Source organism: Coregonus clupeaformis, chromosome 9 (assembly GCF_020615455.1).
Source record: "Coregonus clupeaformis isolate EN_2021a chromosome 9, ASM2061545v1, whole genome shotgun sequence".
NCBI lineage: Eukaryota > Metazoa > Chordata > Actinopteri > Salmoniformes > Salmonidae > Coregonus > Coregonus clupeaformis.
Genome location: NC_059200.1, coordinates 42,908,927 through 42,925,363, shown reverse-complemented (window position 1 = coordinate 42,925,363; position 16,437 = coordinate 42,908,927). Strand labels below are relative to the sequence as shown.

Below are 16,437 nucleotides of genomic sequence, written 5' to 3'. Positions count from 1 at the left end.
ATAGTGACTATGCTTCTCTAATAGACACGCCAAACTCTGCAGTGTATGACCCACAATTATCAATTTATACTGCTATTAAATTGGTGAATTTCTGTTGAAGTGCCTCTGTCAATAGCACAGCAGTATTATGACGTCTTGTACAGTATTTTAGCTAGTATTTGCTCAGTACTCTGCCCCTCAGACGTGTTACCGATGTTGATGATAGAGCCAGTCTGCTTTGACTGTAGCTCCATGTTGGTTTTGGAGATTTGCGCTTCCTGATTTGAAAGTGAAATTGGCAAGTGATGCTCGGGAGAGTTTCCTTGGAAGGAATCCTAAAACAAAAGATATGAACTATGAAGCTAAATGTGGTCGTATCCATGCTTGTATCTGTTCATTAAGTTTAATGTTACTGACATATCTGGACATGCAACTGCCAAAACTAAATATTAACATAACTTTTCAAATGTAATATTCTGTTTTCAGACAGTTGAATTAGGTCTATAAGGACAAATCACAAACGCCCATAATATCCCTGTATTTACAGTAAGACACTCAGATCAGTAAAGGGATTATATCTGAGCCACAAATTATATTGTTTATGGAATTTTCGGTGCTTGAGAGCTTTAAATATCTACTCCAGCAGACATTGGAATAAATCAGGTGGGAAGAAATCCTCTGAGAATGTGTCTGGCAAATGTTAATATCACCCCAAATCCAAAATGTCAGCTTTGAGCTTAGTGGTTTGGCAGCATTGGGTTTGTCTAACTTTGGGCATTGTCCAACACTCTCAGAATGCTGCTTTGTGAAAACCAAAGGCTGCCTAAGTATGAACTGAGCAATACGATCATCCACTTCACAGACAATTCCATAAATGTACATAAAATGAAGTTATATGCCCGTAGCAAATGTCTGGCTGGGTCTAATGGGAATTCATTTCTCAATTTCGATACTCCTCTAGACTTCTTAAAGGTTATGCCAAGTCCATAAAGGCTTTGAAATACAGTACATATGATTTCCTTCCTCTGAGAAGCACATTGTGAGAGAGAAGCATTTGTTTTGAGAGAAATACAGTACTCTACTGAATGTTTACATCTGGAGGAATTTTTGTGCATGGAATACATACAGTGGGGATAAACAGAGCCATTGTAGAGAATGAAAGAGACTATAATCACTGGGTGGTGGTGGTGCCCTGGCCTCCCAGAAAGAGATACCCACAGTATCACTCTGTGTCTGTGAAAGGCTTTATTTTCACCCATGTTCTAACCACATGGACACACATCCACAGCCACTAGCTCTGTAGCTGTGTTCAGCTGGCTGGGGTCCTTTTAAGGGAGTCAGCTTCAATAGGCCCAGTGGAAACAGTCTGTACTGTTCTGATCTCTCCATATGCCCACGGCACATGTCAAGAGATAACATGAGGACAGAGATGGAAAACATGACACTGCACCCACCCAAGGCGTAGTCAACAACACAACATAACCCTGCCCTGCCTCTGCCCCAACCCACACACACAATGATACAGAAACACATGCAAAGCATTTGTACTGTAATGTAGAGGCCTTCATGGGTCCAACTTCCGAAATGGACCTGGGGCTTTCCCATCCGGGCCCAATATGCATAAATATTTTTTTTAAATATAGAGACCCGTTCCGAACGGACCCAAGGACAACTAGACCCGTCAGTGGCGGTCGGTGCCGTTTAAGATGAGGGAGTGTGATTCTTTTTTTTAATAAGCATGGCCTCATTTCTATTACAGCATATTGGATGACTGTCATTCATATTCCATTCACCCAGCTCAATGTAACATCAATAGGTTTAGGCCACTACATGATACTCAAATTTTCCCCATACCCATCATGAGGTTGCTACAACCTAGCCTATGAAAGAAAGTTTACAACGTAGGTGCAAAAGTCGAGAGAAATTTGAGTAATCAAGGTGACAGACAGTGACAGTCCTCAAAATTGTCAAAGACTTGAGCCACCCTAGTCATAGACTGTTCTCTCTGCTACCGCACGGCAAGCGGTACCGGAGTGCCAAGTCTAGGTCCAAAAGGCTTCTCAACAGCTTCTACCCCCAAGCCATAAGACTCCTGAACAGCTAATCATGGCTACCCTGACTATTTGCACTGCCCCCCCACCCCCACCCCATCTTTTTATGCTGCTGCTACTCTGTTAATTATTTATGCATAGTCACTTTAACTCTACCCACATGTACATATTACCTCAACTAGCCGGTGCCCCCGCACATTGACTCTGCACCGGTACCCCCCTGTATATATAGCCTCCCTACTGTTATTTTATTTTACTTCTGCTCTTTTTTTCTCAACACTTTTTTGTTGTTGTTGTTGTTTTTACTTTTTTATTGAAAAAAATGCATTGTTGGTTAAGGGCTGTAAGTAAGCATTTCACGGTAATGAATTGTATTTGGCGCGTGTGGCAAATCAAATTTTATTTGATTTAACACATTCAATACCACCTTGCACACTCTTGCCTGCATCTAGCTGATCTAGGGTGTAATCATTAGTCCAACAGTTGCAAACAAGAGTTTCTATTGGCAAATTCAGGTATGTTTATTCCCGTTTCGTTTGCTTCCGTTTAAGAAAGTTTTTCAACAGAATTGGCGGAATGAATACACCCCTGATCACATGCAAACACAGTTCACTTTCATAGCAGCCACATACAAACAGCATGATCACTTTGATTGTTGTAGCTATAATTCCTTCTTGCATCTACGTGCTCTCCTACTCTCACCTTTTCCATTTACTTGTGGACTTCAGTGCACAACACATCAGCTGTCTGTGACCAGGCAGAAAAATCTTTCCAAGCCAAACCATCATAACCGCTAACCGCTACACACAGCCTACATCGTTGTCACCATATTAGCTAATGTCATAGTCAACATAGCTACTAGAACTAAAGTGTTAGTAAACCCTCTCTGTTTGAGCCGGGTGTTTGAGTAGGCTAAACTATTTGCTAGCTAAGTAAGTGAAAGTGAAAGTGAAAAAAATATGAAATATAGCTAGCTCTCTCTCTCTTTCTCTCTCGCTCTCTCGCTCTCTCTTTCTCTCTTGCTTCTCCTTCATTTTTGAAGAAATTAGTTTGTTCAAAACTGTTCAACTATTGTCTTTCTCTCTCTTTGAGTCAACTACTCACCACATTGTATACACTGCAGTGCTAGCTAGCTGTAGTTTATGCTCTCAGTACTAGATTCATTATCTGATCCTATGATTGGGTGGACAACATGTCAGTTCATGCTGCAAGAGCTCTGATAGGTTAGAGGACGTCCTCTGGAAGTTTTCATAATTACTGTGTAAGTCTATGGAAGGGGGTGAGAACCATGAGCCTTCTAGGTTTTGTATTGAAGTCAATGTACCCAGAGGAGGGAGGGAGAGACGAGAGACAGCAACCAACCAAGCCGACTTGCACTATAGTAGACTTGCGCTATAGTAGATTGCGCTATAGTAGATATGATTACGTAGTACCTGTCTTAACTGCATCAAACCGGGAGAAGCTACTTAAGCTAGCTAGCTAGCCAGGCTAACTGAGGCTGCATGTGCTTTCTCGTCCTACACAGTTACAAACAGCAGAATCTCCATTCAGAATATAAAGTAGCAGCCTACCTGTTGGCTCTTGGTCATTGTAGCCTACCCTTCTCCTTTAACTTTTAATTCCATCATTTTAATTTAATCTTCCATTGATTAGGTATCTCCTAACTTTTGCCCCACACAGAGGCTCTATGACTGTAGCCTATTGCTGCTTTGATGACTTATGATTGGCCAACAACAACAAGCTACACGCGCCAAAGCAAAGAGCAGCAGCATAAATGCTACCATTTCTTTCTCTCTCTCTCTACTGCAGCAGTCTGGACAAGTCAGTTAAAATTACACATACCCGTAACAATCATATCAGAATTCTATATCCGGACCCGCTCGGATACTTAGATGCTGTGAACTGTCTGAAGTCTTTACAAGGAGGCAGCATGGCGGTCAGTCTTGGTCCCATATCTCAGATGGCCTGTCCAGCTGAGAGGCTGACAGACTGAGAGGTGTCCCTAAGTGGGACCTGAGAGTGGCTGCTCTCCTCCTGGGGTATTTATAGGTTTATAAACATTTACTGAGGGCTGTTCTAAGGGCCTGTGTGGACCCTTGAGCATGTGGCCCAGTTTAGCCTGCAGTAGGCACACAGTGTTGTGACGTGTCTAACAGAATGTCCATGACACACTGAGTACTAGCTAGCTGCTCAGCTGGCCCTAGTCATTTTAAGTGGTCTGGTGGGTGGTGGCAGTGCTTCATGTGAAGTAGCTCAGTGCCCTGGACCAGGTCTCCCTGCCCTGTGCGCTGTGTCATCCAGGCTAGTCCAGGGACACAGTCAGTCACTCAGCTCAGTGACCTACCACAGCACCTTCTGGGAGATAATGGCTCTACCTATCAGAGGAAGTTATTTATTCACACCACATTTATACAGCAGCTGAGAGAGAGAGAGAGAGAGAGAGAGAGAGAGAGAGAGAGAGAGAGAGAGAGAGAGAGAGAGAGAGAGAGAGAGAGAGAGAGAGAGAGAGAGAGAGAGAGAGAGAGAGAGAGAGAGAGAGAGAGAGAGAGAGAGAGAGAGAGAGAGAGAGAGAGAGAGAGAGAGAGAGAGAGAGAGAGAATGTTATAGAAATCTCTTCAGCAGTAGAAAGAGAGGGAGAGAGGGGGATGGCAAGAGATGGAGAAACCTGGAGGTGGATGTGACGGACAGACAGACTCTACTCTGGAGGTGGATGTGACAGACAGATAGACACTACTCTGGATGTGACAGACAGACAGACAGACACTACTCTGGAGGTGGATGTGACAGACAGACATACTACTCTGGAGGTGGATGTGACAGACAGACATACTACTCTGGAGGTGGATGTGACAGACAGACACTACTCTGGAGGTGGAAGTGACAGACAGACAGACAGACAGACAGACAGACAGAAAGACAGACAGACAGACAGACAGACACTACTCTGGATGTGGATGTGACAGACAGATAGACAGACAGATAGACAGACACTACTCTGGATGTGACAGACAGACAGACAGACACTACTCTGGAGGTGGATGTGACAGACAGACAGACACTACTCTGGATGTGACAGACAGACAGACAGACACTACTCTGGATGTGGATGTGACAGACAGACATACTACTCTGGAGGTGGATGTGACAGACAGACATACTACTCTGGAGGTGGATGTGACAGACAGACAGACACTACTCTGGAGGTGGAAGTGACAGACAGACAGACAGACAGACAGACACTACTCTGAAGGTGGATGTGACAGACAGACAGACACTACTCTGGATGTGGATGTGACAGACAGACAGACAGACAGACAGACATACACTACTCTGGAGGTGATTGACAGATAGACACTACTATCTGTCAATCACCTCCAGAGGGGGGAGTAGATTGGCATATGATATCACACCTCTGAAATATCTTATGGGTTTTTCTATAAATAATGGGGCCTATGTGTGACATTGGGATCAACATTTCAAAATGTTTTGAAACAAAAATTTAAATATCTTTATGCAGTTCCACATGTGTAAAGGATATATGCAAATTGGCCCATAACTCCACCTATACAACAACATAAGTACATTTTAGTCATTTTAGCAGACGCTCTTATCCAGACCGACTTACAGTTAGTGAGTGCATACATTTTTCATACTGGCCTCCGTGGGAATCGAACCCACAACCCTGGCGTTGCAAGCGCCATGCTCTACCAACTGAGCTACAGGAGGCCCCTGTAGGACTATACATCCTTTAAGCAGGGTTCATACAGACATTGGCGAGTCAAATTCAAGGACTTTCAGGGACTTTTTCATGTAATTTTCAAGGACCTCAATGTTATACAATTGTATAATTTATATAATTGTACATATAGGGCCTAATATTTGGCCTTGAGAATGCATTGATATTCAAATTATTATTACATTCTAAAATATGTGAGAATAATGTGGACATTGCTTGACTAAATAGATTGGATGCATGCAATTTTTCTGTAGCTTGTGTGGCTGACGCAGGCACACATAATAAAGCCTATGTCCATGAATAGCGGTAGTATTCATCTCACCATCGCCATTTGAATCTCACCATCGCTGTTTTTAAGCAGCGACCAAAAACCATGTTCTTTTTGTAATTGAATTATTTGTATGGAAAGCCAAGTTGAAGCCAAGATTAGATGTTGTTGTACTCATAATAACCGCAAGTGGTTTTACTGCAACAGAGTAGAGCAACACCCTTCAATTGAAGTGGCGGGAGACCAACGAAAGTGGCCACATCGCTCACAAAAACTGATCAGAAAGAAAACACTGATCATTATAAGGGATCATGAGACCTTATAAATCAGCTACAATAATTACAAGGAATTTTTAAGCACCTAATTGAAGAAAGGTAGGCCTATTTCAGTACTTGCATTTCTGAGCTTCCAATTCAAGTTCAAGTAGGCTACTTCAAGCCCCTTGTATTGTTTAAAATTGCAGGTGTAACATGGAAACCAAAATGTATTTGTCATGTTATTTCATTACCAGATCATATTGTGAAGAAGCCCACTAGGCTATGTAATTTGTTGTCATTATGTCCAGAATAATGAATAGGAATAACGGTGGGTGTGGACTCAGTGTCCAATCCGAGGCACAAAAACATATCAAAACATGAACTCATGCTTTCTCTGTTAATCTAACGAGACCCTGCTGTAAATCAAGCAGACAACAACAGATGATCAACATCATTTCGCTAGGGATATTAGATCCAACGTGGATCCAGCCACAACTGTCTTCACCAGCGTAACAAATGAGACTTGGGCTGTTGTTGCGTCGCACGCGCTTCCACAACAGCTGTTTGTCACGTGACTGTCATTCGGAAAATTCCTTCCTGGATCAAATGATGAAAATAGGCCCTTTTCACGATGACGTCATCTAACTTCCGCCTTTCCGCGTAGCAGGTTAACTTCACTTCCGTTCGCCCGTAACCTGAGACTTCTCAACGAAAATACAACTGTTGACCACTAACTAGCAAGCTAGCTACTTGAAGAAATTCCAAAAGGTACGTTTAAGTTAAATTAGTAAAGTTAAGAGTAATAATGTTTACGTATATGCAATGGTTTGTAACTTGCTAACGTTATTGTTAATTCATAATTGTTCACTGCCTTAGTTACTTAAAAGTGGGCTAACGTTAGCTAACAACAACTTAGTACCAGATACCGATAACGTTAAAAGGTAGCGTTACATTGCTGCCTGGCTGTAATGTAACAAGTTTACTTAGCTAGCTATCTAACCCTTTGTTAGGCAGTTAGTTTATTCATGAATGTATAGTAACTCACCTATTCAAATACTGTTGTGCATGATAGCTAGATAAATATTGATTCCTGGTCAAAGCTGAATGTTAATTTAGCTGTTTCTTTTCTCTCGGTGTCTGTATCGCAACAGTATCCCATCCAACACCGAAGCATGGCACAATCTTCGAGAAGATGCTATTGCAGTGTACCATTTTGTTCAAACAACAAACAGAAATTCCCGTATCTGAGTTTTCACGATTTCCCTGTTGATGGAGAAATACGTGCCCGTTGGGTGAGGGCGATCAGGAGAGATGAGGGACCAAGTTTTAAGATTCTTCGTGGGAGCACCTTTGTTTGCAGTCAGCACTTTCCCCCTGAGGATAGATACACATCGGCCAGTGGACGGATCCGTATTAAACAGGGATCAGTGCCGTCTAGATTCCACTGGAATGATTGGGGTAAGGATAGGTAGACAGCGTTAAACGTAATACTACTGTAATCCAATAATATATTACTTGTACAAAATGTTTAATAATTTAATCCTGATGCAATATAGCTGCTACATTTTGTCATTTTAGGGACTGAAAAGTGATTACCAAAATGTATCATGACAAGCATATGGTTAATTTCACACATATAGGAGGCGGCTCACAAGCTCGGGAGTCAGTTTACCAGCGAGCAAGAAAGCGTCTTGGTGTTGCTGTCCTGGATGATTCTGATCATGAGATGCCTGACAGCACAGAGGGTGCTTTGCCTGCAGTGACAAACGATCACGACTATGCCTGCCGTCCTTCTCCTGGTTAGTATTACAAATAAGAGTAACCATGTACAGTGGGGAAAAAAAGTATTTAGTCAGCCACCAATTGTGCAAGTTCTCCCACTTAAAAAGATGAGAGAGGCCTGTAATTTTCATCATAGGTACACGTCAACTATGACAGACAAATTGAGAAAAAAAAATCCAGAAAATCACATTGTAGAATTTTTAATGAATTTATTTGCAAATTATGGTGGAAAATAAGTATTTGGTCACCTACAAACAAGCAAGATTTCTGGCTCTCACAGACCTGTAACTTCTTCTTTAAGAGGCTCCTCTGTCCTCCACTCGTTACCTGTATTAATGGCACAGGTTTGAACTTGTTATCAGTATAAAAGACACCTGTCCACAATCTCAATCAGTCACACTCCAAACTCCACTATGGCCAAGACCAAAGAGCTGTCAAAGGACACCAGAAACAAAATTGTAGACCTGCACCAGGCTGGGAAGACTGAATCTGCAATAGGTAAGCAGCTTGGTTTGAAGAAATCAACTGTGGGAGCAATTATTAGGAAATGGAAGACATACAAGACCACTGATAATCTCCCTCGATCTGGGGCTCCACGCAAGATCTCACCCCGTGGGGTCAAAATGATCACAAGAACGGTGAGCAAAAATCCCAGAACCACACAGGGGGACCTAGTGAATGACCTGCAGAGAGCTGGGACCAAAGTAACAAAGCCTACCATCAGTAACACACTACGCCGCCAGGGACTCAAATCCTGCAGTGCGAGACGTGTCCCCCTGCTTAAGCCAGTACATGTCCAGGCCCGTCTGAAGTTTGCTAGAGTGCATTTGGATGATCCAGAAGAGGATTGGGAGAATGTCATATGGTCAGATGAAACCAAAATATAACTTTTTGGTAAAAACTCAACTTGTCGTGTTTGGAGGACAAAGAATGCTGAGTTGCATCCAAAGAACACCATACCTACTGTGAAGCATGGGGGAGGAAACTTCACGCTTTGGGGCTGTTTTTCTGCAAAGGGACCAGGACGACTGATCCGTGTAAAGGAAAGAATGAATGGGGCCATGTATCGTGAGATTTTGAGTGAAAACCTCCTTCCATCAGCAAGGGCATTGAAGATGAAACGTGGCTGGGTCTTTCAGCATGACAATGATCCCAAACACACCGCCCGGGCAACGAAGGAGTGGCTTCGTAAGAAGCATTTCAAGGTCCTGGAGTGGCCTAGCCAGTCTCCAGATCTCAACCCCATAGAAAATCTTTGGAGGGAGTTGAAAGTCCGTGTTGCCCAGCGACAGCCCCAAAACATCACTGCTCTAGAGGAGATCTGCATGGAGGAATGGGCCAAAATACCAGCAACAGTGTGTGCAAACCTTGTGAAGACTTACAGAAAACGTTTGACCTGTGTCATTGCCAACAAAGGGTAAATAACAAAGTATTGAGAAACTTTTGTAATTGACCAAATACTTATTTTCCACCATAATTTGCAAATAAATTCATAAAAAATCCTACAATGTGATTTTCTGGATTTTTTTTTCTCATTTTGTCTGTCATAGTTGACGTGTACCTATGATGAAAATTACAGGCCTCTCTCATCTTTTTAAGTGGGAGAACTTGCACAATTGGTGGCTGACTAAATACTTTTTTTCCCCACTGTATCTGTTTGGCAAAAAAAGTAAAAGTATATGGCAGTTAAGTAAAAATACTATTTTATACTACGATTTGGAGTAACTGGTCTCTCTGTGAAAAGACTTGGCGTTTTAAACCTCATCCATCTTAGAAGCTTCTTCAGTTTTATTTATTGAAAATGGGATGGGATAGATGAGTAATAACTAACCTACCAACATGTATGCTTTTTCTTCCCCTTAAGGTAAACTGGACAGTGCTACTCAAAGAATTCGAGAGTTGGAGCTGCAAGTGTTGTCCCTAGAAATTGAGATCCAGCACCTGACAGTTAAGAAGCAGCATCCACTCCTTTTTAATTTTTGTGTCACAGATGAGGACTATCGCTACTACACACGATTCAGCTCAAAGGAGGTCTTCACCGTGTTTTGGGATTCTGTTTATCCCTCTGCTTCACGGCTTGTATACTGGTCTAAGGCACAGCAAACGGCACATGTGACACCTAGCCCTCACCGAAAACTTCCACTTATTGATGAACTATTTATGTTTCTGTGTCGTGTTGCAGCTGGGCTTCAGGAGAAAACCTTGTCTACCATCTTTGAGGTCAGCCTGTCCACAGTTAGCCGCATCATTTTAACATGGACTAGCTACCTTTACCAGGTTCTTGGCTCACTGCCGGTGTGGATGACAAGAGAGCAGGTGCAGGCCACAATGCCTGATAAGTTCAAGCTCTACTGCCCTCAGGTGAGAGTTATAGTAGACTGCACCGAGATCCGCTGTGAAACACCATCCTCCCTCTCACTACAGTCAGAAACCTTTTCGAGCTACAAAAATCACACCACCTTTAAAGGGCTGATTGGTGTAGCTCCATGTGGTGTTATCACATTTGTATCAAAGCTCTACACAGGCTCCATCTCCGACATGGAAATAACACGGAAATGTCAGATCTTGCATTTACTTCAGCCCGGAGATGAATTAATGGCGGACAAGGGTTTCCTGATCGAGAGGATGTTGTCAGAAGTGGGGGCAACACTCGTCATCCCTCCACTGAAAAAATCTCCTCAGCTCAGCAGGGAGGACACTCTTAAGACCCAGGCCATCGCCCGGCTGAGGATTTTAGTCGAGAGGGCCATACGGAGGGTGAAGGAGTACCATATCTGGGATGGGCTTGTTCCTCTTTCCACAGTGGGTTCAGTGAATCAGCTGTGGGCCATCTGCTGCCTCATGTCGAACTATCAGGGACCTCTTGACATTAAAGGAGACAAACCAGTCTGATGTTTTTGTCAACTGGAAGTTGTATATTTCCTGAGTAAGCTAGATGGGCTGTAAATAGAAGTACTTTTATATTACTGTATTGTATGTACAAAAAAATGTAAATATGAATTAACTTTGTTGGTAATTTAATTGATCTAATGTTATACTGTATGTTTTTGTTAAGGGTAATAACTTTTTCATAGCTATTAATGAACCTAATGTGATATATTGTAAAAATATCCAACTATTAACCATGTTATGTGCTTATGTGTCATGGCACTGATGGAACTATTAAATATATGTTTGCAAGCAACTGCTTCCAATCCTTTTGATTTTGGTAAGAGCATTTACAACATCGCAATCCTTTTCAAAATTTGTATTTCAATACATAGATATACAGTATATAACACAATGAAGTTCATTTGCAGTTAAAGAAAAACATGTCGACATTTACATCACAATCCTTTTCAAAATGTGTGTTTCAGTACATAGGAGATATACAGTATATGACAAGTTAATTTGCAGTTAAAGAAAAAAATGTCAAAGGTTCACCTTCCACATTTACCTTAACACTATTTACACATAAAATTCTGCCTTATGTTTTATAACTTAAGAAGACATCCATGTAGATGTTATAATAGAAATGATCAAGCTTCTGTCGCATTGAGTGGATAATCTCCTCATCCCTAAAGATTCTCTCAACTGTGAAGTCAGTGCGGGTATCTGTAATGAAGTCACACCACTGAAGTCCGCTTAAGGCGAGTTGGCCTTGAACCTGATAGTAGTATTTGTGGCTCTTCTTAAGGCAGGCCTGGCCTTTAACTGTGATCAGGTGTTTAACTTGGGTAACATTTTCAACATCGCAACTCTTAACCTCAGCAAGACCAAATGGTGGTGCTTCTGTTGGGCAGAAGACTTTAGCATCCGGGCTGGCTGCAAGGTGAGGTGAATCAGGGTGGATGATGACCCCGCATTGTTTCAGAGAGACATCACAAAAATCAGAATATTGCCTCAGTATCTCAGGTTCCAGATCCAACCCTCTTCTCATAGCAGCTGTCTGAGGAGTTCCTCTCAGAATGCGGGTTGCCAAAGCCTTGGCAGACAACTCCCCACGAACATGGCATATTTCACGGAATCTGCTGGCTGTCAGTCGGGGTTTGCGTACCTGGCTCCACAGCTGGCATTCTGACTGCATTCTTGTTTCTGCTTCAATAGCAGCAGACATCTCCTCTGACACAATCAGGCTGTCCAAATGACATTGTTGTATGTAGTTGGGCTCAAAATCAATGGGAAATTTAAAGTTGTAACCTTCAATAGGCAACTGAGGAAACTCACTGGCACCAGGGTGTTTAATAATATCTCTACTTAATTCTAGAGGGCACTGGTAAGAAAGCACAGACCCAAATGGCACAGGGCCAAATTTAGAGTCCACCAAATTAAGGCCCTCAAGCCCGTGCAGCAATTTGCAAATCCCTGGTTGTGGACGGATGTCTTTCAGTTTCTCAGCACTGGCCATGACGTGAGGATCCGGAATAGGCCCTGGCATGAAAGTGAGATATGTCAAGTTTAGATTTCATTAAATGCCACCTTATCTTTTTCACTAAAAAAGACAACCACACTCATCCAGTCTCGTACATGCTTCTAATACAAATAAAAAAATATCCACTGAAAGTCTATATAAAAAGTAACAAATAATAATCACTTTTATGTTTGTATTATTTTAGAAATGCACTAAAGTCTTTGTGCTCTAGTACAGGCGGGGGCTCATTCAGACTCACCATCATAGGCTCGGTACAGTGTGCACTTCACACCAGCTCTGACACTTGTTTTTTCTTAGCCGCTGGTTTACACACCGCCATATCATTGGTGGCCTCTGGTACAATTCCCTGTGATATAATAATGATGAACAATACATTGTCAAAAGTCAATACAAACTGCAAAGTTCTGCATCAGTGTAACAAATAATGTCTGACCTGTGTCCTAGGCCGGTGCCAGGTCTGCAGTGCGCTGGTGCATGACAGAGGCAATGGCACTGTCTTAAAGCCCATGGTAACATAGTGAGCACTTTGAAAAAGAAGTGCTACTATGTGATTACATAGTGCTTTCCCAGCAGAGCAGGAACATGACATGTGATTGAGTACCACAGGAACCTCTGCAGAGTCTAGTGTAACCTGTTCATAGAGACATAACAATTAGTGCTGTACTTACAAAACATTTTTTCTGCGTTTCATTATAAACTACTGTACACAATTTTCAAAACCCAATTTCTTTTTTTAATTAAGAAAAATTGGCTGTTCTGAAACCTTTGACAAGTAGTGCCAACACTTATCGAAAATTTGAACATTTTGAGTTATCACAGAATCTTTCCCAGTCTTTATTGCCGTCAACAACCCACATCGGTTTGTAAGAATTTCGTTGTGTATTAAGTTTAATGATACAAAATCAGAGCTCAGACTGAGAAACAAACTGATCCACAGTGGAACTTTGTGGAATCATTCTTATTAAATCTGCAACCGCAGCAAAACACAACAAAAAGAAAACTTATCTATCTTAACCTATCTTATCATAATGTTAGAGAACTGTTTATCTGAGAAACCTGAAGCCGATGAGCCTCCTCATTTTTCTTCATGGACCTGTAACATCGCCCTCTCACTGTCACCTCACCGTTAACTACACTTGAGACTGTTTCAATACAGTGATTGGGAGAAAGGGCGCAGCATTAGCCATTAATACATTACTGACTCTTATTTTACGGTCGATACAAACAGCAGTAATATTAAAAAGAGGCTGCAAAACAGAAACTCGTCAGCTCATAACCTTCGCTAGCATAGGGCTAATTTAAGCTAAATAAAGATAAACACGTACCTTCATAATCAAACAGGTAACCTTCAACGAAGAACTTGTAGCCTTTATCAAGCTTCGATCTTGAAGTAAGGGACCACTTGTCAGCAAGTCGTTCTGGCAGATGTGAAAGGGACTGGGTGAACTCCATAATGATGTGCTACTAGCTAAGCGTTCCTAAGCGACACCGGATGTAAACATAACCTGCATCGCGGCAGAACGGAAGTTGTCTGACGTCACGTGAAAAGGGCCTATATCACGGTGCAATTAAACAGCTCGACACCAAATGCGCATCCAACAAGTATTATGCGTAATTATTGAAGAACCACTTTAATGACAGTATCGACTTAGGTTTTAATTATCAAGGTAAGGTGACTCTTTCAGTTAGAAGCATTCGATTTTGAAATCGCATACATTATTTTTGGATTTGTGTGCCACTGAAAACTGTTTTCACTCCACATAAGGAGATACAAAATGTTACGTAGTTACACTGCATTTCTGAGATCTATACAAAAAAACTGTCAGACAGCTAGATCCAGGATTCTTACAGCGTTCAAGTTCAATGTCTAATTTAACTGATTAATGCTTAATAATTTATATGATACAACGACAACTTACACTGCCATAAATGCAAGGACAGAAAATAAATGTTTAATCTCACAATATTTTTGACCAATCCGTCAAGACACCAACCATGAGAAATGGTTAAACATAGGTTTTAAATATACATAGCAATGTCCCCCCTTATATTTTAATGTAATGACATGAAAAAAATAAATGACTTATCAACAGCTGTAACAAGTTGTCCAGTGTAGGAAATCCTCACTGGTACCCTAGTTTATAGAAAGACCCTTATGTATTCTGTGTTTATGAAACAATAGGTGCTTTGTGTCTTATTGCTCATAGGTTATTTTTCTGCCTTAACTGTTATGCTACTTGTCAGTTGAGTAGCATGTGTTGTATGCTGTATAACTGTACTGTGCTGATATACAGTAAAATCTACTGTCTGCAAAAACGTCACTGTTGATGTCATTTCCAAATTTCAAACTCCCTCAGTCTCAAGGATTTCACAACCTACAATAGGCTAAATACGGTGTATGGAAGTCAGACTTTTTATGTATTTTGGAGGTGGCGTGCAGGCAATGAATGGGGGAGAAATACAACATTTTTAACAACCATCCATTTGAAAATAAGTATTTTTGAATTATGCTGCATCTCTAGTATGGAATCTCCCAGAGACTCCTAGAGAAACAACATTTCATTTCGATCTTGGCATGTGGACTTAGAAGAATGGTACTGTTTGAATAAATACAAAACAGACTCCTTCCTTACTCCATTAACCACAGTGGACTTGGCAGTTAAATGTTAGGAGACATTAAGAAGTAACTCATTTTCTTTTGTTAGCTGGCTTACACAATAGAACCAGATATTTTATGTGTTTTCAGTGAAAACAATGTCTGATTTACTCTTTAAAGCCATGAAGCTAGAACATGTTGTCTCCTACAGCAAAAATAAATTACGCCTCTGGAACACCACAGCACTCATAATGTTTCAGTGTCAAAACCAATGTTACAGAGCCGTGAATGCCAATAAAATCACCAAGTTCAGCCACTGTGAAATATGTATTTTTAGTACTTCTGTGGGTTATTGTTATGTGTTATTTGGTAGTTTTTCCACAGGCTATAAAAGTATACCTCCCGTGACCACCATGACCTTAATGAAAAGGCTTGTGACGAGTCACTGGTGGTCAGAACTAACACCACAGGATCAGTGAGCAAAGCCACAACCTTTGGGCGGCCGGTAGCCTAGCGGTTAGAGTGTTGGGCCAGTAACCCAAAGGTCTCTGCTTCGAATACCTGAGCCGACAAGGTGAAAATCTGTCTATGTGCCCTTGAGCAAGGCACTTAACCTTAATTTGCTACAGGGGCACCCTGCTACTATGGCTGACCCTGTAAAACCACACATTTCACTACACCTATCCGGTGTATGTGACAATAAAAACAACTGCCCTGTCATTTTTCCAGAGGGACCAGTGTACGCTTCATTGGTCAGAGAGTGACATTCCTGGGGCATATTTCCACCATCACATGGTCAGAGACACAGTGGTGGCATCACTGTGTCATGTTTCCAGGCCTGCCTCCAGACGTTAGGACCAGGAGGAATGGGCCCTGATCTGTATGTGCTGGTCCACACTCAGCCCACTGACTGGAAATGTCATTCTGACAAAGAGCAGCGGCAGGCGCCAACATACGCAGCTTGAGACTGCTGCTGTTTCTCTTGGAGCGCTGATGTGAAGTTGATACATCCATGTTCCAACATCTGTAAGAGGTAGGGGGACAGCGTTCCTTTTGTGTCCCACAGCTGAAGATTAGGTTTTACTCTAAAAGGGGTGCGTATTAGGGAAGAAAGGCTTGATGATGATTGGTTTAGCTGTCTTGGTATCGTACTTCTGTTGGCCCTATTTCTTGAAAGCAAAAGAAAAACTCAGAATGTTTCGTCCAACATACCAAGACTTTCTCTTCTATTTCACCAGATGTTGGGACAGAGATGTTGAGGTGAGAGGGATTCAGTGTTTCCGCTTTATTCATTTAGCCCTGCCGCTACTAAATCGTTGCCTAGAAGCACTTTTAAAGGAATAGTGCGAGAACTTTT

At 41.8% G+C, this 16,437-nt stretch overlaps 1 protein-coding gene and 1 non-coding gene across 5 annotated transcripts in view; one reads left to right on the top strand and one right to left on the bottom strand.

Annotated features, from left to right (window-relative positions):
• The window catches only part of LOC121573839 (PDZ and LIM domain protein 5), a 130,435-nt gene that overhangs the window by 28,093 nt on the left and 85,905 nt on the right, over positions 1-16,437 (top strand). The window lies entirely within an intron of this gene.
• Positions 5,684-5,758, bottom strand: trnaa-ugc. The gene has a single exon. It is a non-coding gene; the product is annotated as a tRNA-Ala (tRNA).